At 36.6% G+C, this 25979-nt stretch overlaps 1 protein-coding gene across 3 annotated transcripts in view; it reads right to left on the reverse strand.

Moving 5' to 3' along the window:
- The window catches only part of LOC134794155 (uncharacterized), a 137323-nt gene that overhangs the window by 79620 nt on the left and 31724 nt on the right, over positions 1-25979 (reverse strand). The window contains exon 1 of one of the 3 annotated variants that reach the window (XM_063765868.1): positions 24842-24998. The exons of the other annotated variants lie outside the window; for them this stretch is intronic. The gene's annotated coding sequence lies outside the window, so the exon portion shown is untranslated. Of the gene's footprint in view, positions 1-24841; positions 24999-25979 lie in introns of those variants that run through there. 3 annotated transcript variants of the gene reach the window in all.

Consider the following 25979-nt stretch of genomic DNA (forward strand, 5'->3'; position numbering starts at 1 on the left):
AATATTTTTTGACAATCATATCAATTATTGGAGTTTTTCAAGCAACAGGATTCAACTAGGCTATTCTTTAAAAATAAGGCAATTGGTCGAAACCATAGACATATATCGTCGGGTGACAAGCAAAAGTCACTAACTAACACCACTGAAATTATTGGACAATAAACCGTGTTACAAGTGTAATAAAGTGCATTGTTACTTTAATTTTTTGATAGTACTTAGTGACTTTTGCTTGTCACCCGACGCTATACAGGGTGATTTCTGGGTCGTGACCCAGAACCACTTTTTCTGACTCGGTAAATGATCCACATTAACATATGGTACTATTTGATTAAAATATAATTACTTTAATTATTCTTATTTTTCAAGTAAAATTAATGTTATACTAAGTAATTATGGTCACCCTATGACTTTTGACATACGCTGTATGGAAAGCGACAAGACGTCACATTGAGTAGGGTCACCAAATTATATGCAAAAATGTTTTTTCCTACTTGTCATCTGGAAAATAATCATCATTATTGGTGATAAACAATAATTAACAACATCATTAGGCTCATCTTTGGATTCTGTATGATGTCTGGCTCTCTTGCTCCACGACCCCGAAATCACCCTGTATTGTTGCAAATGACTATTTAATATGCTGGTCAATAAATGTATAGGTACATATAAACAATTAGATCTAATTTGCAAACCATTAGTACCTATGAATTAATTTCTCACTAAACCTCACATAGCTTACATTTGTATAAAACTTAAACAACTGCTCACATGATATACTCGTATTTACCGTGTATATTGAAAGCATCGTTTATTTTTACCGGCGCCATTGATCTTAAGTGAGTTAATTACCCACTTCCCCCGCTTTGTTAGCGTCTGTTTTGGTTCATACACATCTAAACACACATACAAACAGTCCGGAGGCCGATTCTGTAACAATCTGTTGTTGATGTGTTTAGCCGTCTCACGCGCACCAATGCCACACAGAAATGCCTAACGAATGAAGTAAAAAATTAAAGACATTAAATGACATCACGATTGATTTGATTGACGAACACACGCAATCATCAATTTTTGACAAAAATAGCAAAAAAAAAACAAGAATAGGGAATATTACGCAAAGCTCTGCGTAGGTGGCACCTTTGTGGCACATACAGTAAACAAACCACATTGACACATCACACGTCACGTCAATCACATGGCCTACCGCGAAACAAGAAAATCGAAATTTCGTTATCTAATCTCTCTATCACTCTTGCATATTCGAGCGATAAAGAGGCAGATAACTTTTCAAAAAAATTTCGATTTTCGCGTTTACCGGTAGGCCCTTGTTAACAAACCGCCTTGATGCATCAATGTCATATTTTATTGTCTGTGAAAACTTGTCAAAAAACAGTTTAAGGCACAGTATGTAGAAGTTAGTCTATGAATTTACTGAGTCGGTAGTGCTGCACTCTGGCGGCAGAACATTGCAGTAATATCTCCTATTGGACCCAAATCAGCATAAATGCTATTTATAACTATGAAACCAGCTCTGGTTTTCCGTAGGATCAGGGCTCGGAACCGGTTTTTTTGTAAAACCCGAAATAGCCCAATATTTTTCATTATTTTATACTCTTTACGTTGGAATGAATCATGTATTTAGTTAACAACTTCGTCCCAGACACATTTTCCCAGTAAAAATTAAATAAAAACATGAAAATACATACATAAATGAGACGACTGTGAGCGCAATAATTCAGAGTCGTCAAATTATCCATCTTGGTTGCACGTATGGTCGTATCAATATAAAATGAAAACCTTATCAAATTGTTGAACGAGTATCGGCTTCCGTCTCGGTTCAGTAGCGGAATTCATGGTCATTTCCATTCTAAGTCAGAAAAACGTATGAATGCTCACTGTGAATGTGTTTAGTTCTTTTTTGGACTGGACAGGTATGGCTCTAATTTTGGGCACGCTAATTTCCATAATTAACACATTGATGGTTGGATATTATGGGTTTGGAGTCGACAGAAAACTTGACTCCTGAGACGTAGTTTAGTTACTATTGTATTGACATCGATGAAGTCTAAAAATATCTTAAACATGTTCACATTGTTGAATTAAAATAAAATAAGTTGAATAAAGTGAATTTCGTTTTTGAAACACTTTAAAGAGAATAACATTTTCCTCTGCCTTTTGCAACTAGTTTAAGTAGTTTTCGTGTGTTTATTTTGTATTTTCACATATTGTATTGTGTATTTATTTGACATGAGATAAATTTTTATTTAAAATTAAATACCTATAAGACGTAGGTACTTTACGCTTCAACAGCTGAAGCGGAAAGGCCAATCTAAGATAAACTAGTAAAAAACCAACTAAAATTGTATGGCTATATCATGTGACAATTATCGGACTAGTTACAAATCTTAGAAAGTGGTGAAAAGCACAAATACGTCGCGGCATACCCACAGATGCTTGGGGTTTATGACTACTAACTAGGTACAAAGGAAATTCCCAAAAAAATACCCGGGATACGTTCAAGGCGACGCCATAGAAGGAGTGCCGGCTTTAAGTAAATGTGATAAATCTAGGCAAAGTTGTGCCGGAAAGACTGTTCTAGTATCAAATTAGGCCCTACCTCAATTTCCATACATACATGCAAAGTGGGGAGCTGTCTGCATGCATAACTATGATGATCTGATGTCATTTCCAACGAGGAATATCCTTTCCGAGCTAGTGCATAAAACATCTGGTCAAGATTGCTATCTTCGCGCGTTGTTATGATGAATATATTTACGGACGGAATATCTTTAAAGAATTATTGTGAGATTGCTTTCAGTTTGAAATAGATTAAAAGGATCCATAAGACCTTGCAAAAAAGCGATTTCAATGAAGGTATGAACAATGAATCCAAATAGGTAATCCCAACGATCAACGAAATGCCGCAAAATATTGAATGTCGTGCTCGATTTGTTGCAAGGTCTATGGAGCCCTTATCACAAATTAGATAACGCAATAGTCATTTGTTAGGTTCTTAAAAATAGACTCATACCTACTTAGATTTAGATATTGAAGCATAATTAAATTGAGATTGTGTTTTCTTTAAACTGCTACATCTTCTTGAATGTAGTAAATTTAACATTGCTGATTAACATTGATAGGATTTATTATCTTATTACACTGTTTCTCAAATTCTTCAGGGGCGTTTTTGTGACTTTAACCAACACCCCGCTGCACTCACGGAATAATGATAGTGCTTCTCAAGTTTAGAAAAACGCCTCTTCACTTTTTCTTAATATCTAATTTGGACTGGCGATGGATGTGCGTGTACAGCCGTACGCGGTCTATTTATTTACCAATGTTATAGTAAACCAATCCGTAACAGTATGACACGCAACTCTTGTGATTTAGCACGCAGCGTAAGCAATTGTGATTTAGGTGTTTCAGTAGCGTTTAAATTGCGTGATGAAAAGTTGTTAAACCAGTTTTAATTGTTGTAATAATTGAAATTGATTTAGTAGCTTGGAGGTAAATGAAGATTACATCCATTGATTGATCTACTACATTGAAAGGTTATTAAAGTTTACGGCACGTGCATCTGTAGGTAAACTATTCTACTCTAGTTAGAATACGAATACCTATAGCCTCGTGCCGCCCAATGTACATTAGGATGTACACTCAGTTTCGATGCAATGTCAACCTTAATTAAAAACAAAGTAGGTAGGTAGCACTTCATTTGTCTCGTAAAACTTTCGAACAAATGAAATTCAACCCAATTGAAAATACAAGATTCTAACCTCCTTGGCTATAATTTTGTATGGTGGGCGGCACGAGGATAGGATTAGAGACATTTTCATCGTGACCGCAATTTTCCCTTCCTTTTTAGGAAAAGGGCAGTCGCAGTATAAGAACTGAAGATTAGGTGAGGCTCTTGTGACCACCCAACTAGTCTTATGCGAGTCAATAGGGAGTATTACTGCAATGTTCTGCCGCCAGAGTGCAGCACTAGTGCACATAGAAAACCATAAAGTTAAACTTATGCATACTATAAACAGTTTTTGGCAAGTTTTCACTATGATATTGATGCATTAAGGCGGTTTGCTTACAGGTGGCCTGCCGCGAAACGCGAAAATCGAAATTTCGTTATCTGCCTTTTTATCGATCGAATAGGCAAGAGTGATAGAGAGGCAGAAACTGAACTTTCGATTTTCGTGTTTTGCGGCCCTGTGATTGTGCTGGTGATGCCCTCTACGCAGAGTTATGCGTAATATTCCCTAAGTATAAAAATATTAGTGCACTGTTCTAAATCCCCGACTGTTGCACACCGTACATCGATCAGCAGGAATGTCTATCTATTCCATGGATCTTTTTAATTGGGAGATCTATCTGCATCGTTACGAGCTGTATTAACTGTAATATCCAGTGTAATGGGGTCTAATATAACTACCGTTGGGACTGTGAGTTGCGATGTTTACTGGTGTTTGTAAACAGTTTACTAACAACGTAGTTGGAAGTTACTTTGTGGTGATGTGCATTTGTTGCATGTGATATAAATAAGCGGTAGGTTCCCGTCGGTTATCTAAAAAATACAAAAACAACAAACCTGTTCACAAAATTTCAGAAATGAGACCGACATGCCTACGAAAGAATTTTCCCTCAAGCTGAGGCGCAGATCTAAAGGCGAATCCTGATTGAACAAATCCAGATCAAATTCATAATTAGTTACCGTCAGAATACGCTTGGTTAATAAATCAAATTGAAAGCTGAATGCAAGCCCTTTGTACATATGTAACTCATTTTCTCTAATAGATCGAGATACGAAACAAGCTACGGATCTCGTGAGTTCATATTACGCTTGCACGTCAACTTCTCCGACGGCAAATATGTATCAGTAAACAATAATAAACAAACACAAAACCTAAACAAACTTAACACATCGCCCCGTCAATACACAATCTTGAACAAATACACAAGACCGTATCGTTTATTATCGGAAAATATAACTTTGTATTTAAATGGAGCACGCAAGACATGGGAGCGGGCTGTTTCACACAAATCTGAACCTGACAATCAACTAATAAGTCCAAGAGAAAGTTCACGCGATTCTAGCATCTAAGGCAGATGAGAATTAGAAGTATAATGGCGTGAAGGCTGATGGAGTTAGGTTACTTTGTGACGGTTAAAGAAATGACAGCCGATGGCTGATAGCTACTCTTATTGATAAGATTAGAAATTTATGCCGAGTGTGATGCTGTATGGTGGATGCAAAGCATAGGATGCGGCGAAAGCGGTTTTGATAGAGGCAGCGGACTTCTAATAGGTACATTTTGAAACGGTCCAGCTAGTCGTTTGATGGCCGCCCAGAAAGACGAAAGTCGATACCGGGTTTAACTCGCAAAGACCCAGATATCTTAAAAGTGGTTGAAAAGATAGACCAGGCCCGTGGACCGCCCAAGTGACCAAATATTGAACCAAATACTTATGAATATCCCATTGACCAAAGATTGTTACAACTGACTGGTAGAAATAGAAAAATGTTATATTAAGGATCAACAGAGGGAGAACATTAGCATAAAGGCATCAAAATTCACTTTACGGGACAAAATGCGACGTTTTCAACCAAAAGGTACTACATTGGCGGTTGTCGATAAGGTTGGTTTCAAATTGAAGTTATATGGAAATAGTGCCTTATTGACAACCGACAATATGTACCTTTTTTGTTGAGAATGGCACATTGGCGCAAATGATCGAAATCATACACAAACATCGAACCCCTCAGCTAGAGTCGGACCATGCTAAGTTCCCATGCCAAGTGGTACGTCAAGTGAGGGGATATGTATGCGTTCTTACTGCAAAAATTGTGCATAGTTAACGTGGTCACCGTTTAGTTTTGCTATCACAATTAACCAACCCGCTTACATCGCTTACCTTACCCCACAATGCGTCTCCCACGGCACTGAATCGACAATCTGCCGTCGAATCGTTTAGCAGAATTATATAAAACACGGTTCTCACGTAACACACATTATGCCAGCCACATAATAGCGACTATTTATCCTGCAAGTGCAATTTTATGGTTGCCATGACAGTTGCAATGAAGATAAAGTCAGTAAAACTTGGTAAAATGTAAGGTTGCATGCTAACATGAAAATGTAAAGTTTAGGACAAATTGAAGATGATTACTAGAGTTAGACCAAGATAAGTCTGCAATGATTTTGATAACACACGCTGTGCAAGTGTTATTTTAAACCTCAAACTTCTATGAAATTATGACGTATAAATAACACTTGCACTATGTATGCTATCAAAATCGTTGCAGACTTTTCTCGGCCTAACTCTAGGCTAGGACGGTTTTGACAGACGCAGGTAGGGAAAGAAATCGTTGTTGTATAAATTTTGATTGAGATATATTTACAAAATGCCCTCTTAAAAAGGACTTCCTAAAACGTCTCCAGTTGCAGAGTTGTCGTCTGACAATTGCTACAATCTAATAAAGCATAATATATAAATTACTTAAGATAAGGTGGGGTAAGACTAACATAGTTTATTTTGCTTGGGGCAAGACAAACAGTATGGAGGATTCCATACAAATAATAAGTCTTACCCAGGTGATAGTTTTACTCAATATAGTTATTTGTCGCGAGATAGCACACGAAGTTGAGCCGTAGCTGCCGTAAGTTTTAAACTAATAGGTAACAATATAGACACCGCTCAAATTAAGTAAGTCTACACATTACACCTTACGTGCTCTACTTACCTATTACTGTCACTTATGTACTTTCCCCACAATCGGCGAAATGTCACCATTCCGATATTATATCGAAAACGAAAGCCCTCAAAGATAAATGATATAATTTGTGCGCTGTCGAGAACGTTTTTCATATAGGTATGCTGTTATGTAAGTATGGCAGTTTATACATTTTATGGTGAATTTTATAAGAATTTGTTTATGTTAGGAATGTCATTGAACTCAACCTACATAAATAAAAATAAATACATTTATTAGGACTTAATAGATGAAAAATTTTACGTCTTAAACTTGAGGATCTTTGTTGTAGAGTTAGACCAAGAAAAGTCTGCAGTGAATTTGATAGATGATAGCCCACGCAGTGCAAGTGCTATTTATACGTCATAATTTCATAGAATTTTGAACTTTGAAATGACACTTGCACTGCATGGGGTATCAAAATCGCTGCAGACTTTTCTCGGTCTGACTCTAGTACCTAGGTACTGGACTAGAGTTGAGTTGGGTGGTCTTACGAATTTTGCGGTTTAGATTAATTTACACGCACCTTCATATTTTTCTTTCACTTCACCTATTCATCAATATTTATAAGATAGAACTTATTTTTCTCGAAGACACGGTGAAACAACAATGCGTCGTACCCAGCAATGGGACCATCAATCTGAACGCCCCTCTAGACGTTGTTTATTGTTATTAGATGTATACATCCGTCTATAAATTCCCATATCCTGTTTTATTGTGCTGTGCTAGACAGTTGCATTGCAATACGGGTCTTGGACACATTCATAAAGTAACACCTACGTATACTCGTATTGTATTGCCGTCATTTCTTAAAAAATAATTTGTTTCAAGCTTCAATCTTTTATAAAATCAATCGATGGAAATGAAATATTGTGTTAACATGGAGCTGATCTTATGTTGCAGTCAGAAGGTACCTAACCAAAGAAACTCCTCGGTGGAAACCACAATTACTAATTTAAAAACGTGCGTCACAAAAAAGAATGTCAGCAGTTCCACTTTACCACATGGTACTTTCCGGAGAGCAATAGGTACTCGTAATCGAACCAATGCCAGATCCTGATGTGATTGCAATGAATGAGTAGGTATGACTGGTAGCTGTTTTTGAAACAAAAAGAATTATCCAAACCGGTCCAGCCGTGTTCGAGAATGCGGGGATTTTACATAAAAAAAAAGATTAAAATCCCGACGAATTCAGAACCTCCGCCTTATTGAAGCCTGCTAAAAAGAGTATTTTATAGAGAAAACATATCAATCGTTTTATTGCGTGACAAAGATAAAGCACCAGCTTCTTTCTAGATCGTGTCTTGTCGTTGTCACACGATAAACAATAAACCTCAAGTTAAATTAACGTCAATAACGCAGCAAAGAAATGATGAATGACTTGTGAATGACTACCATATTTGATAAAATCATAATAATGCATACTTACCTAACTGTTGTGCTAGATTAAAAATATTTTGACTGCAAACGATACTACACCATTTTAAATAAAAGCATATTGGAAAAATTCGTTGCTTGCGACAGAGGTCCCTATACGCCTCACGTTCACAAAACGAAGGAATGAATAGTACATTACTACAGAGGCTGGGAAGTAAGGGGTTGCCGGCCGAATGCATATAGACGGCCGAACGTAGTGAGGCCGAATAGTTATGAGGCCGACAACCCCTTTTCACGCCGAGGTATGTATAGTGCTTTTCTTAAACATGCAATGAAATAATAATAAAAATTGATGATGATGATTGTTTCATGTCCTAATGTGATAGGTTATTCAGTGCGTGGGGTTCATAAGGGGAACGAAAATTTTATTAATTTTGCGCTACGACGCACGGTTTAAGAGCATTATAAAGTATTTTTATTTTTTTTATCTTTTTTTTTAGTTTTTTTTTAAATATTAATTAGGGGTTTCTTACAGAGGAACGAACATTTTATTATTTTTGCGCTACGACGCATGGTTTAGGAGATACAGCCCTATAAAAAAAATTTTTGCTTTTTTTTTCTGTTTTTTCTTTTCTTGTGTTTTTTTAAATGTTATTAAGGGGTTTCCTAAAGGGGAACGAAAATTTGATTATTTTTGCGCTACGACGTACGGTTTAGGAGATACAGCATTATAAAGTTTTTTTTGTTATGTTTTTTTTCTTTTTTCTGGTTTTTTTTAATATTAATTAAGGGTTTCTTACAGAGGAACGAAAATTTTATTATTTTTGCGCTATGACGCATGGTTTAGGAGATACAGCCCTATAAATATTTTTTTTGCTTTTTTTTCTTTTTTTTCTTTTCTTGTTGTTTTAAATGTTATTAAGGGGTTCTTAAAGGGGAACGAAAATTTGATTATTTTTGCGCTACGACGTACGGTTTAGGAGATACAGCATTATAAAGTTTTTTTTTCTTTTTTGTGTTTTTTTTTATATTAATTAAGGGTTTCTTACAGAGGAATGAACATTTTATTATTTTTGCGCTACGACGCATGGTTTAGGAGATACAGATACGACATTTCATTGCATGTTTGAGAAAAAAATATTTCTAGTTATCGATCGAGATTCGAGATAAGTGACCACATGTTATTGAATGTGAGGGTAAGATTGCGTGCAAACATTAAATATATTGCATCGTCATTGGATATCGTTAACAAAATAATGGGGGATGAAACGTAAACAACACAATGTATTATTTCGCTGCCCAGGCCTTGAGTCGCATAAACACCTACCTTTCTTTTTAACCTGATCTATAAAGGATGACTCACGCTAGACCGACATGTCATTTTCTTTTTGACGGCTGATCGGTGCACATGTGGTGCTTTCCATAGAAAACGATGCCCCGGAAGCACCGGCCCAGCCCCGACCCGGTCTACCGTGAGTCATCCTTTATACACGGTGTCCAGTTGCAGATTTCCGATTTCAAAATTTGATTAAAAAAGAACTAAAATATATATACCAAACCTGTATACTTTTATAAAAAGATGATGAATGCGGATTGAATTTTTTGAAACTCACATTTTCTACCGAGCTTCCAATAAGATTAGCCGACGGTGCATCACAGTGTGGCGTATATTAAAATTAATATGGCAACTTACGCATAGGAGCCCGTTTCTGATTTTAATTGATTGTTCTGAAATTTTTGGACCAGAATAATGACTATTGTCAGCTGACAGATTAAATCCGTAACAGTTTTAGAAGAAAAAATTAAAATCAAAGCCAGGGTCTTGCAGTACTAAATAAAAAGCCGTTTTTTAGATACGCCTCAATAGCACGTGCACGCTGCTCTACTGGCCAGCGATTAATTAATCCGCAACACTCACGAAACTAAAAAAACCGGCCAAGTGCGAGTCGGACTCGCGTTCCAAGGGTTCCGTATATTACACAATTTTTAACAATCAGTGCCGGATTAAGATATTTTGATGCCCTAAGCATTTCTAGGTGCCCCCTCTCCCTAGGGTCATCAAGATTACATTGATTTTTTGGTAAATTGAGAGAAGTTCATTGCCGCATTACAGCTGAGAATGGAAATCAGTCACATCATTTTATCACGAAAATTGACAGTGCCGCAGCAGTAATGTTGCAACAGAGTACCTAATGCTGTTGCAGTCGCCACCCGAATGTCACCTTTATCATAGCGTAGAAAGTAATATAGAAACGCGAGCGAAGCGAGCGCGGAAATTTTTCGATATACAAACGCAATATGATAGACAGTTGTACATTTTTACTTTTAGTATGGAAATCAGTAACATCATTTTATCACGGAAGTTGACAGTACTGCAGCAGTAACGTTGCAACAGAGTAATGTTGCTGCAGTCGCCACCCGAATGTCACTTTTATCAAACCCTACAAAGTAATTGAAAACGCGAGCGAAGCGAGCGCGAAAATTTTTCGATATAAAAACGCAATTTTAGTTTTAGTCCTAACCAGGCGCGAATCCAGGATTTCATACAGAGAAGGGATGGGACAGTTTTCTATCAGCCTAGCTTCGCATAGGGCTCGATATTTAAGGGTCTCAGCGAGGTTGTTTTCATGCATAAAATATGCAAGAAAGCAGAGAGCTTGGAATTGAATTGGCGAAGTGTGAGAAAGGCAGTAGGCCCAGCTGCGAAAGAGGAAAGCTTGGATTTGGATCCACGCCCAAGTGTAATTAAGGCAGAAGATCAACTTTGCCGTAAGGCAGAAGGCCTCGCATAAGACCTAACGCCGAACCGCAAAAGAGTGGGTTGAAATCGAATCTATGCATGTAATCACGACTCTTCTACTGCTACCGATTGTTTCCCAAAGAATTACGCGCCATTATTTTTGCAAATTAGCTTTTGGACAGCTAAAAAAATCGTGTGGTAAAAACGATGTGTCTGTCCCTAATTTTAAAATTTGTTCACCTTTTTCAACCTGGCATTTTGGTGCCCTCCCTGAACGTGGTTCCGTAAGCACGTGCTTGTTTTGCTTATTGGTTACAAAGTCTTTATTAATTCAACCATTAAAGTCGACGAGTACAAAAAACTTTAAGCTAGCTCTCAATTTAACATTTTTTTTAAACATTATTTTTAATTTGACCTTACAATTACTCGTAAGTAGGTAAGACCGTTAAATATTTAAAATGATTATCTTATCAGAAAATTATCACTCTAAGAAAACTACTACTCTAAGTAATCCGGCACTGTTAACAATGTATTTTTTATGTGAAACGTGAGTGAAATCTCTTTAAAAAATCCGTAGGGGTCGGATTAAAAACTGTAATTAAGTCCGACTCACGCTTGACTGTACATTTCTAATAGGTTTTCCTGTCAACTATAGGTATAGACCTATTTTATGTATTTTTTTCAAAATTTTAGACCTAGTAGTTTCGGAGATAAGGGGGGGGGAATGGTCATTTTTTGCGTATTTTCTTGAATAACTTCTAAACTGTTGATTCGAAAATTATAAAAAAAAATTATTTGAAATCCTTACAATAAGCTCTTTCATTTGATATGTAACATGATATAGTTTGAGAAATTTTTTTTTTCATTTTTTCATTTACTCCCCAAAAGTGGCCCCCATGTTTAAAATTCATTTGTTTACGTTACATGTCCGTATTCGGGTCACAAACTTACATATGTGTACCAAATTTCAACTTGATTGGTCCAGTAGTTTCGGAGAAAATCGGCTGTGACAGACGGACAGACAGACAGACAGACAGACAGACGCACGAGTGATCCTATAAGGGTTCCGTTTTTTCCTTTTGAGGTACGGAACCCTAAAAACACCTGCATATCCTTGGCACTACGCGTTCGAAAATTATTTGGATTTGAAATCGGAAATTAGCCACTGGACACCCTGTGTGATGTAAGTACCTACAAAAGGTATCTCGCCATCAAGGGTGTAGCTTAAAAAATTCCTTTTGATTGAAATGTGTATGACCAGCGGCCGGTCGCATTTTTATCGCTTGTCACCATGCCTGTAACGTTCTAACAAGTATGTAAGTGCGAAAGTGACGGGCATAGTGGCAGGTGATAAAAATGTAACCATGCTGCGCCCACAGTAGTGGTGTTCAGTGCCATGCTGGTACTATATACTTACTTCATATGTTTGCAATCGTAATTGCGTAGGTTTATATGTGAATTGTGCCTATTCATCTTCACATCACCACTTCCTAGTTCCTCGTTAGCCTACAAACTGCACAATACATTTGGACGAAACAGATCAAGTGTAAGGTTAGAGGATGCTCATATCCGACAGCCTCGGCCCACACCTGTGATTAAGTTTAAGCCTACGGTTAACGCTTTTAATGCCCTTCTAAGATAGGTAGGTGGTAATGAGGTTAACTCGACTAAATCTTTCTTCTTATCTTATCTTTGATGCCTACCAGTAGGGCTTTTTTTTAATTTTACAGTTGCAAGCATGCATCCCTCAAAAATGGAAGCCAAATTAGCCTGTCTTGTTTTCTGCTGATATGCATGGGTGTGATAATGTAGGTCCCTATAAAGTTATATTAATGCATACTTACTTACACAAAATAATATGATGTTATCAGATAAGTATGACCGAATATATTCATCTACGGCCTAGGAAATCTCCGGCTTTTGACAATTCTGACATTAATTTTAGAATTCAAGTTTATAGGTAGCCAGCAAGAAAATTTGCGGCATAAAAAGTACAGAGAACAAAATGGACAAATTGGGGGATTTCAACAAAGTCTTGCTTACGGATGGATGTAGGTATGACGATGATAGTGGTTTTGTTAATCATTTAACAAAACCAGATATTATAATGCTTCCGTTTATTTCATCAAGTACGCTCAGAAGGAGATAAATGCTATCATTTATGACATGAAATTCTCGTCTTTATCGCGTAAAACGTGACCATCACGAGCCCGCCAGTTCGTGATCACAGAATTAATATTGTTACGCCCGCAGGTTCAACCCATTAAGAAATCCGCTACGTAGACAACATAACGGATCGTAAGTAAGTAATGTCAGAGTCCATACTCTGTATCTTTAGGTATTTAAATAAAAGTAAAGAAAATCTACCCTCAAATGGCGCCTTAAGCCAGTTGAGGGTAGATGAAAACATTACGCGATCAAATAATGTAGGTTAAGTCAGGTTGTTAAGTGACTGATCCAGGCGGTTTTGTAATTGGTTGGTTAACCAATAAATGTTATAACTTATAACTACCCGAAAATGTACAAATTGCTTGCTTACTTTTATTTAAATACCTAAAGATACAGACTATAGTAAAAAGAAAAGATTGTCAACCCCCATAAGTACACCGCAGCCTTTAATAAGAATACAAGTAGGTATAATTAATATCTTTTACATGTCCTTATGACACGAACACACAGCGGTCAGGCAAGTCCAATTTTACGGTTAGAAGTTAGATAATAGGCTTCACACACACAGAGCTAAAATTGTAGATACAACAATAGTTCTCCGTCTTGAATATTTACTAGTCTCTGATAATATCATAAAATTTACGTACCATCTTCATTATTCTTGGATGGTGTCGCTAAGGGCACTATCCTCGGTACAGCATACTTCAAGTACTATACATATAGCCTTATTCACATGCATGATGTTTGCAAGCAGGCCACTGGGTTGCCTTTCACCGGCTACCGGCAATTATGTCTAGTTTATAGATCGATTTCAATGTTATGGTTTTATTATTGTTTTAACCGGTTTTAATAAAAAGGCTTCGTCAGTTATAAGTTCAGTGACTGTAGGTAGGCTTTTGTTATAAGGTCCTCAATTTAGTTTTTTCCGAAAATTCGAAGACAGTTGAAAATCTTCGTGAGAATATTTAAACTATGGAATATGGTTGCGGTATGGCGGCGCACACTGACGGCGGACACTGATAGCTTTTAAAGTAAATAACCATTTACAACTACTCGATCATTTAGATTTACCGCGATGACTCCTGAATTATGCCTTTTCAGACAAGAAAAAAACTCTGGTTTAAACCATTGTAATTTAAAAGATTGTAAAGATCTGTGACGATCCATTGCCCGACCACTGTTGCTAGAAAGAATGATAAACCGACTAAAACTTCCACATATTACAGTGGTAAAATTACTAAAATGTGTGTAATGCGGTGTAAAATATGACAAGAACACGGTTACAAATAGGCATATCACGAGAGTGCCGCTAGCTCACCGCATTGATGTCGGCTGTTGACTGCAAAACCAACCAGTTGTTGCACTAACTGTATCTTATATCCAATGCATTTTCAACATTCAACCGTAGACACGACTGGGGGCTTAGCTAGATTAAACGTTTGTAGAAGACGCCAAAAGAAACTTAAATAATGTATGATAATTGATATCAGTTGGTATCATGTAATTTTTCGTCGCACCATCCATATAATTTTTACTTTGCGATTGACATTTGTCGATAACCTATTGGCATCTTGGCTACGACCCTAGGTGCTCTAGCATAAGCACAGAATAACTAATAGTACTACCGTACAGAAAATTCACTCCTTCACAAAAGCTTGAAGTCGCGCTAGATGTATGGAGTCGCGCGCGAGAACGCAACTCATGCTAGCAGGTCTGGTTTCCATAGGTTCGAACAGTTACCAGAAATTATTAAATTTTACAAGTTATGTATGAGAAAGACTTCGCCTATCAAATAAGATGGCACTCGATGGCAGTTGAAAGCTGTTATTTCATTTTATAGTAATTTTATTACCAGGTGGCAGACAGGGGGCAGTTTTACCCAGCATTAAGAGCCAACAGGAGTGGTCATTTCTCCATACAAACGTACTCCTCGTTTTCCCCCGTGGTTTTTGAAGCTAGAGCAATGATTTTTTCAAGACAGATTAATATTGTCAATATATGTGTCGGACCGTTTTGCTTTTTTTGATATTTTTGTTTTTTAAGGCGCTAGAGCCCTTCAAAAATGGCCAAAATGGCCTAATTGACTATGCCGCAATGAGAGGCGTGGCATTCAAAACTGATATCAATTAGCCAAAAAAGCAAAACGGTCCGACACAGATAATTTCATAATCATTTAGATTTCCAAATTTGGTTACGATTGGTTAAGTTTTGGAGGAGGAAACAGAGGAGTACGAAACCTCGATTTTTCAGATTTTTACGCAGGATTTTTCGCCTTGTCCTTATCGCACTACTTTTAGGTGCCACTTCCGTTAGCGAGACGGGTATATTTACCTAAAATATAATTATATATAATTGCGTGAAACGGAACGCAAACAAGCAACATCTTTCAATTTACGCTCCGTAGAAATTAATCTTTTAATGGCTTAAATACGAGTTTCAGTTGACTTTTTTTTCTGTAAAACACAAGTGAATCATAGTGTCAAACAATAATATGTGGTGACAATTAAGTACCAGACTAATATAACATAACATTTCACCTAAAAGCAAAGCATAACCTCCAACAAATCGTGTGCTGTGCTGTGTAATAACGTCATAAGCGACCGACAAAATCACGGCGCTTATGCCCTTTATTGTCGCGGTATCGCGACCGCCGCTTAATAAAACCGCCTTAGTTTTGGCAATTATAAAACATTAAAATTACTGCGTTATTCGCTATACAATAGTGCTCTGTACAATAAAAAACAATGAGTGACACCTCAACAAATAATAACTCGGAGTCCACTTCGGAACAACATAGCTCGGGTAAAAAAAAAGTGGACCTAAATCGTGTTCATCGAAAAAGAAAGCAGCCAGACAATGAGATCACAAACCAATTGGCAGATTTTCGCACAGAGTTTATGGACGAATTCACCAAATCCCAATCCCAGATGTTCAGCGAATTTACAAAAACAATAAGCGATCAGTTGTCATGGGTGAGATCCGATATCTTAGCGTTGAAAGACGAGTTAGCTGACATTAAACTAGCGAACCAAAACATGACTCACGAACAAAACATTATTAAAAATGACATCCAAGAGCTAAAAACCCTAAGTGCCAAAACTGAGAAGAAGGTAACGGCTTTAGAAAATGATGTACAGAACCTGAAAATCGTCCCAACTCCCTCAACATCAAGGTCATTGTCGTGTGAAGAAATCGTGGCCGAATTTAAGGACCGCTGCGTTAGGGAAAAAAATATAATCATATTTGGCGTAAAGGAAGCTACCGGAAACACTGGGGCAGAACGATACAGAATGGACAAGGAACAAGTGTCAAATATTATCACAAAAGTTTATGAAGAAAATAGTAGTCCAGAGCCGCTGAAAGTATCCAGACTTGGAAAATATGCCGCTGAGAAAAATCGTCCTTTAAAAGTGTCTTTTGAAGCAACGGCTACGGTGAAACACATATTGCGAAACAGATCTAAGTGCGATGAGCATATCAAAATACATTCAGACCAAACTCGCGCCCAGAACGAGCACCTTAAGGATCTGAGAAATGAATTAAAGCGACGTCAGGACAGCGGAGAAAGCAATTTGTCAATAAAATTTATAAAGGGTAGCCCTAGAATCATTGAAGAGGACCCAAAAAACCTGAAACACCCCCGGACACCCCAGAATACATAGACACAAAACAAATTGAATACCAACTAATAGATTGTTATGAAGATATAAGTACAAGCAAGTCATCCTTGAACATTTTTTACCTCAATGCTAGAAGTATCCTAAAGAAAGGCAAATTGGATGAATTAAAATGTATACTGAAAGGAATATCAGGAATTACCCACGTAATTGTGGTAACCGAAACATGGATGAAATCAGAACACGATGCAAAAGTGTTAGAGATACCAAACTATGTACATTATTTCAGTTACAGGCCAGATCGTATAGGTGGAGGTGCATCAATTTATGTAAATAATGGAATACAAAGCAATTTAATAGAAACCAAATACAAAGATGGAAATAACTATTTAACGGTACATATAAATAAATTTGGACTTGACATCGGAGTTATTTATAAACCAGGAGACACAGTCATGCAGACATTCTTTGATGAGTTTGAGGCCCAGTTGAACATCAGGAAAAGATCAATAATTTTTGGTGACTTTAACTTAGACCTACTAAACAAAGAATCGAATACTAAAACATACACCGAAATTATAAAAGGAACAGGATTTCAAACACTGAACAAAATAGACTCATGTTACTGCACTAGAGAAACAAATAATACTAAAACTATACTAGACCATGTTCATACTAATATAAAAAATAATAACTTCAGGATGTCTCTAATTGACTCGGCGATGTCAGATCATAAACAAATTCATTTGGAAGTTAAGAAGATCAACCCGAAAAGAAAACAAAAGACCCAATACGAAGCCATTGATTACAAAAAACTATATGATATAACACATACATCCCCACCAACAGAAAGTAATAGTTATGAGGCACTGGAAACATACATCAAGACACAAATACAAAAAAGTAAAACTACCAAATGGAAGACAATCAATGAACCAAATGATGAATGGATAAACAAGCAAATAATTGATGAAATTCGAGCCAGAAATGCTGTATGGCGTCAACGAAAAGCAGAACCGGAAAATAAGAAGATTGAAGAGGACTACATTAAAAAACGCAACATAGTTTCAGCTAATATTCGTAAATCTAAAAATAAGTATTTCTGTGACACCTTTAGTAGATGTAAGAGTAAACCCAAGAAAATGTGGGAGCTAATCAACAACTTGGCTAGAAATAAACGTAAAGAAAACTGCCTACCTCCCATGCTAACTACTGAATCAGGCACTCTAACTGAAGGATCGCAAATCTGTGAGCACTTCAATTACTATTTTTCCACTATAGGACAATTTTTAGCTAAAGATATACCTGAAAAATATCACAATAGTCAAATTTATACAATACCAGTACCTGCAAAGCTTAACGAAGTCAATCCCTGCACTGAAGACGAAATCAGCAAAATTATAAAAGCATTAAATTCAAATACTAGTACAGGGATAGACGGCATAAGCACAAAATGTCTTAAATGTATTCATAAAAATATTCTCAAGAATCTAACTTCTTCTTTAAATAGATGTCTTCAGGAGGGTTATTTTCCAGATACAATGAAAATAGCTAGAGTCACACCCATTTATAAATCAGGCAACAAAGACTCTTGTAGTAATTACCGCCCAATTTCGGTCCTGCCCGTTCTATCGAAAATTCTCGAAAAAATAATATATCAACGGCTAGAGTCATTCTTAACATCTATAAACTTTCTGTATAAACGCCAGTATGGTTTCAGGCCTAAATCAAATACACTCACAGCTGCTGTTGATGTAATAACAGAAATAAAATCTAGCATTGATAATAAAATGATAGTTTTAGGGGTATTTATTGACCTACGAAAAGCATTTGACACAGTGAGCCATTCATTATTGCTTAAAAAACTCTGTAGCATGGGCATCGGTGGATCTTTTTTAAAAATACTTGAATCATACCTTTGTAACAGATCCCAGATAGTAAAAATAGCACAATATCAAAGCAGTTGCCATCCAATAAAGTGGGGCGTGCCCCAAGGGTCCATCCTTGGTCCCCTGCTGTTTTTAATTTATATGAATAATATTCAAGATCTTAATGTCCATGGACATGTTACCTTATACGCCGACGACACATGCCTATTCTACTTTGGAGAAAATATAGACCATATCATTAATCAGGCTCAAGACGATCTAAACAAAATATCTGAATGGCTTAAATATAATCTACTCACAATCAACGCATCTAAAACAGCATATATAATCTTCTCGGCAAAAAATAAGGAAATACAAAATCATGATAACCTAGTAATTGAAGGTCAAATACTGCAAGAGAGCCATGAAGAAAAGTATCTAGGACTAATTTTAGATTCTAAACTAACGTGGAAGTACCATATAGAAAACTTGCGAACTAAGATTGTTCAACTCACAGGCTGTCTGCGACGCACATCGGGTTGTTTCCCGCGTTATGTTAAGTATATAGTATATAACTCACTAGTAAAGTCACATCTAGAATACCTCATCGAGCTTTGGGGAAATGCTGCGGCAATAAACCTAAAGAGACTGCAAATTGCACAAAATCGACTAATTAAAACCCTATTTAACTACCCTTTCCGTACCCCAACATCTACTTTGTATAAAGAGACTAAAATAATGCATCTTAAACAACTATACACATTTAAAACATGTATTCTAATACATCAAATTGTAAAAAGACACATTCACACGCAAATCACTCTTAAAGCTAAAACATATAAATATAGCAAAAGGAAAAGACATCTTCACCATTTACATATCCCCAAAACTCGTACAGAGTACTACGGGAAAAGAAATCTAACGCATGCAGGGGTAAAATTATATAATGAGCTACCAATAAATATTAAAACTTTGAATTCTATTAAATTGTTTAAGAAAAGTCTTAAATCATATGTTATGAACAATGTACACATAACATAAGTATTCATATTAATATAATAAATAATAATAATAACAACCTTTACATGTCATAATAATACAAGGTCACTATTAATTAATGTCACTAATGTTTAATTATCTTGTATGATAGTTAAGGCTAACGAAAGCATATTATACAAAGGAACTTATTTATAAGCTTGTAAATAAATTCACTTGCATGTTGCTTGTTGCTACCAATGTATTTTTACATTATAAATAAGGCTGTATATTCTCATTTAAGTGAATATGTATTATATTCTTATGGGAATAAATATTTTTAAACTGAAACTGAAACTGAAAATATTTAAAACTCAGCTCCTGTTTCGTCTTAAAGGGGTCCAACTGTATTAATTTAAGCCTGATCTAAAGGTTGGTCATAATGTTTAAAAACCAGTTACTAAAGCCTGTAATTTACCTTTCAAGATACTGACACTAGCGACCCTAAAGCTAACGGACCCGTATTCGATTTCCGGTAAGGGCTCATATTTGTATTGAGTGAGCATATTTGTTCCTGGGTCTTGATGGTTTCTATGAGTACATATTTAAAGTCTCTTGTACACTTTGAACAAACTTTGAAGATGTTGTTTATATAGAATTTTCGTATGTCTACTAAAGTGTACCTATGATTATGAATTAGTTATAGTTCGTTTTTTTTAGCATTAGAAAGAACTTGCAAGAAGGTAAGCGATCTTAACATGTCTTTTAATTGAAAAACGCTTTTTAAATATCAAAAACGATTACTTGTGAAAGAAGAAGAATATAAATGATCGTTACATATTTGCCGTAACTTATTTTAAAACTGTGTTTTTCAATTAAAATACACATCAAGATTGTTTACCTTATTTCTAATGCTAAAAAAAACGAACTATACTCATACTCATACTCATACTCATATTTTATTGATAATATAAATTACAGGTCAGGCTTACATGACTAAACTACATTAAAGGTAGATTTATAAATAAGTATACAAGATTCATACATTTGAGAAAAAAAAGGAGAATTAAGTAAACTAAAAAGTCAATTATTGTGACATTATTTAACTGCTATTGTTATTTTATTATTAACATTATTTGGTATTCATTATAAATATTTTGAGGTCAAATATTCCTCGACACTATAAAACGGCCGCTCAATCAGCCAATTTTTGAGTCTAGCCTTGAAACTCATCAGACTAGGCGCATCAGTTATGGATACTGGTAGGTTATTGTATACAGCGGGGCCCATAACATGTATAGATTTAGCCGTTTTGGCTAGACTACGTGGCACTGCCGCTAATTTGTGTCCATAGCGAGTTACACGGTCGCTTTTTTCACCCCGCTTTTTTTTTTATATATGTAAGCATTATAAAACTGCTGATAGTAATCACAATAAATTGCATAATATTTGCTTATTTACTAGATAATGGTTAAAGTCAATACTTCAACAGCTTGGATTGTGTATTTAATATCACGCGTTGTGTTTATTTGTTCAGACATACTTAATCTACTAAGTATTATAAACTATAATACTCCTTCCATTGTTATATCGATTACATCATTTCAACAATTATTTTATGTTTCCGTCTTAGGCTTATTGTATTATATTATAATTATTATTATTTATTATTGTTCTTTATTTATATGAATTCTTAGGCTAGGTGATTTATAATATCAATATAAAAGTAAAATATGAAAACATTTACAAAACAATAAACAATACATATAAACACATTATTAAAAACCTAACCTAGGGTGCCGCCGGCAGCGGGGCTTGGCCCAAGCTGCCGGTGGTCAGGGCCGCAGAGTGAGGAACCGACGTACTATACGCGCCGTGGCCAAAATTACCGCCTTCTGCATCTGACCCTTGATCCAACCACCCAGCGAGAGTCTCTCTAGGTGTTGGTCGGGACTGTTCGCTATGAGACCGTTCGCTGACACGACTATCGGAACAATAATCGTCGAGTCAACATTCCACATGGTAATCTCGTGAGCTAAGTCTAGGTACTTTCTGGACTTGTCCTTCTCGGCCTTCACGAGATTCTCATCATGGGGGATGGTGACGTCGGCGAGCACGGCCCGGCGGTGCGATCGATCTATCAGCACGATGTCAGGCTTATTGGCAACAATAGTCCTGTCAATGATAATAGATCGATCCCAGTAGAGCGTGGCACGACCATTTTCAAGAACTGGTGCAGGTGAGTACTTGTAGTACGGCACTTCACGGTCCACAAGGCCGTATAGAAGAACAAGCTGCTGATGGTGAATCATTCTGGCAACGAGATTATGTCTGTGCAAGTACTCGCCGTTAGCAAGATGAGAACAACCGGAGATAATATGCCTGACTCTCCGGGACGTCGGCATGCCCGACAAATGTCGACCGTACCGTCCTTCAGGATATATCTCTGGTAGTTATTCGTCATGATAACTTCGTCCGCAATTGCACAGGCAAAACCCTCGGTTAATTTCTCCGAAGAGGTCCCCGAATCCGTAGCCAGTTCACCGACGCGGGCAGGTCTACATCGGGTCCCATGAGGGCCTTGTAGAACCGCCCGTGTAGCTGCTAATCCTTCCATACCGCCTTGCGGTCCTCGGTGCTTAGTACTACAGGTTTGCGCCAGTTCTCGTTTGCCAAGGAGAGCGGCGTGAGGCCCCTGTCTGCTGCCACCACATCACGATGCATCCCACACTCGTTGTTGAGGAAATAATTCCTGAGACCTCACGGTTGTTGAGATTTTTGGCGTTTAGAAAGCCGCGACCTCCACATTTCCGTGGGATGTACAATCTCATAATCTCATTTATTATTATTATTATTATTATATATAATGTAAAGAACGTAATTGAACACCCTATCTACTATTATTAATGTTTTGATTCGATTTTTATTGTAGATTTCTTCTAAATATCTTTTTATTGTTGAAATATATCGAAATCCTTATATTTTGTATTATTGTATGTAATATAAATAAGTACCTACCTACATTTAAATTTTAACCGACTGTAAAAAAGAGAAGCGCTAGCTGCTAAGTAATATTTATTTTATAAGAATGCGATTTAAATATTGCGGCAAAATCTTATCTTTTCGAAATCATTGTATTTTTCTTCTTCTTTGTCGTCAGCGTCACACTCTTGTCAGAGTGGTCGTGGCCGTCTTATCAAGGCCGGAGGCAAGCTTCACAATCCGTCACTCCTCCCGTACTGTCGCCATTGTTGTCTATTGAGTGCATTTTTGACTAGGTCTGACCAACGCATTGGCAACCTACCGCGCCTAGTATACGATCTTGTGGCTACCGGGCCAAATCAGCTTTGATTGACCTTAGAAACAATTGTGCCAACCGGCATCGCCTGAGACAAAAGTGTATACTCACTGCACTTACTTAGCCTACGAATATACAAGTTCGAAAAAATGATACATTTTGAAAGGCGTTATCTCGGAAAATATTAGATGTACAGAGACAATTCTAGTGTCTTATTGTAGCAAATTTAGTCTACTTTAAAAACGCCCTAGGAAGTTACCATCAAAAACTAGTACTTTAGGGTTATAACGGCCCAAATCTAAAAATTTCGTTTATTCGATTTTTGACTAAGTTGCATTCGGCGCTTGAGGTCACAAACGTGGATTATTCATTGGGCCAACATCATAAATAAGTCTGCAAAAAATCAGAACTACCGGATTTGACGCAAACGCAAAATGTATAATTTTACTGTATTAAATATGCATAATCTGCATCTTTAGCAAATTGAAGTAAAATTCTTAACCTACTAATGTAAAATAGGCATATCAAGCATTTCGCAACGTGTTGCGTTGCGGTGAAAACATGCAGATTTCTGGCGCAACTCAAAATTCTATTGTGTACCTTCAATGCGTGATCTGTAAGGCTAGTAGGTAAACAATGGTTGATATATTAGCCAGTCAAATCTGGCCTAGTAAGGGTTGTAATGAAACGGCATTCGAACTAAAAATCTGTTCTTGATTTTAATATGTATTGTTTTGATATTACTTGCATTACATCCCGTTTGTAATGGACCTAGAGTTATCTGGTAGTTGGTACACACGGTTTGTACTTTTTACTGCAAAGTAGGACACCAAGCATTAAGCACCCAAGCCACCAAGGGACTTGGTTGTAGGTTGATTCGACATTATTTCAATAAAAGTAAAAAAAAATAAGTTCAAAAGCATCGACTGGTTATAATGTATGCTGCTCGACAAGGTGAAGCACTTATTGGTGCACGTGAGCCTGAGACTTGGCTCAAGGTCGTCTCAAAACAATATCAAAATCTTATCAAAACTTTAAAAGAATCGGCATCCTGTAACATTTTCATAAAGGCATAGACCTGAAACTGAAAGGAAAATGGTAAACCGCCCAGGTGCGAATAGGACACGGTGTAAATTGGTGGTCTCTGGATCTGTATTTATCTTTATCTTAACCGATTTTGGAAAGAAAGGTTCGTTGACAAAAAATCGTGGTTCGTTTAAAGTTTTGAAAGCATTTTCTTCTTCTTCTTCTTCTTTATTATTATTATTTATACCTAACCTATAAACAGTACAAACCTACGAGGATAACCATTATGTCCTTTAAAAAGCCGTGCGTCGGCCTAAGTCGCAAATCTCGTAACTCCATTTCAAGGAAATTAGTAATTGCTACCTTGGACAACAATACTTAAAGTCGTAAACCTCGTAACTCCCCCGGAGGAGTTACGAGGTTTGCGACTTAGGCCGACGCGTGACTTCATCTTCATATAATGATTAGTGTTTGTATGGTAGGATGAGAGAGATGAGATAAAAGGTAAGAGATAACCTATAAGGGGGTAACAAACAATCCTTTAGATTTCGCTTTAATCTTCGTATGTCCGTAATAGGTATCCAATTTTTTCTACCTAAAATGTACCTACCGTTTTGTAACTACATAAGTAGGTAGTAAGTTTTCGCGCTAAGTGCTCATAACCTTTTTTTTCTTACTAAAAACTTAAAAAGTCGAGTCATCGACTTTATGCAAAGCAGGTAAAGTGAGTTAAGGCTGACCTCTGCGATATACTCTTAGTATCATAAAGTTTGATCTCAGTTATGACATTTGTAAATTATCAATTATGCAAAATTTAATTTCGGACTCCTCGGCTTGTATTGATTCATTGAAGCGAGTCATTACATTAATCTTGCTTTTACCAAACTTGACTGTTATGATGATCAGCATACTATTCAATTCGAAAATGCCAGCTCCTTACTTTTGTTTTCAAAGTACCACGTACGTTTGCCAAGAAAGGTAAAAAGGATACGTTCATTGTTCTCAAAGAAACAAAACAGAACTCACCTATTCCATAAAAAACAAAAAACAATCCTTTCAAAAGCACAAACACAAGTCACTAAACACAATTCGAAATTCAAAACTGTAAACACTAAACGGCCAGTGACTGCGTTCGAAAACGGCTTCGATTTTCAAATTATGAAAACAGTTGAAACTCGAAAGTACCCGACGTTCGATGCGGGCGTCGCGCCGGCGAACAGAGTTGGACTGAATGTACGGCCGAGCCGAGATCGCATGCAGATTGCAGCTAGGGTCATTGTATCCTGTGCCTTATAACCCTAGGGTGCTAGGAAGAGGATTGGAATCTAGACAGGTTGCGAAATATTGACCCTACAAGTTATAAAGTAGTATACGTATTCGTATTCTTTTTATGTTTCATCTTTTTAAATCGTTATCTACCTGCAGTTTGGCAAATGTACATATTTTATTATTTAGATAAATTATCAGTACTTATTTGATGCACCTACTTAGGGTTACCAGATGACAGGAATTTTCCTGACATGTCAGGAATTTTGGCCTTTTTTGGAATTTTTTGAATTGATAGACTTTTTTATAAAGTACCTTTTTATATTTACTTAAATCAATACAAATAAGAAATTTAATAAACTTAAATTAATAAAACGCGGCTATCGGGTGGCCATCGCTATTAACGGCTAGACATCCCCCCCGTCGTCGTCAAAAATATGAATGTCAGGAAAAATATTCGGAAATCAGGAATTTTGTCAGGACATGCTAAATTTGTATCTGGTAACCCTACACCTACTCCGTATCTAATTTACTCCCTACCTACTATATATATATATAATATAATATCTATTGAATTTGACTGGCAATAAAAAATATATGAATTTGCAATTTAAGCTTAACTAATAATACATCTAGCATATAATTCTTGCCAACTTCAAACTAAATGTAAAGTATCCATTTGAAACCATATATAATATATAATAAGTATATAATATATATATAAGAGCGGTGGTGGCCGAGTGGATATTACGCCCGACTTTCAATCCGGACGTCGCGGGTTCAAATCCTGGCTCGTACCAATGCGTTTTTCGGAACTTATGTACGAAATATCATTTGATATTTACCACTAGCTTTTCGGTGAAGGAAAACAACGTGAGGAAACCTGCATACATCTGCG

Source organism: Cydia splendana, chromosome 10 (assembly GCF_910591565.1).
Source record: "Cydia splendana chromosome 10, ilCydSple1.2, whole genome shotgun sequence".
In the NCBI taxonomy this organism is placed as follows: domain Eukaryota; kingdom Metazoa; phylum Arthropoda; class Insecta; order Lepidoptera; family Tortricidae; genus Cydia; species Cydia splendana.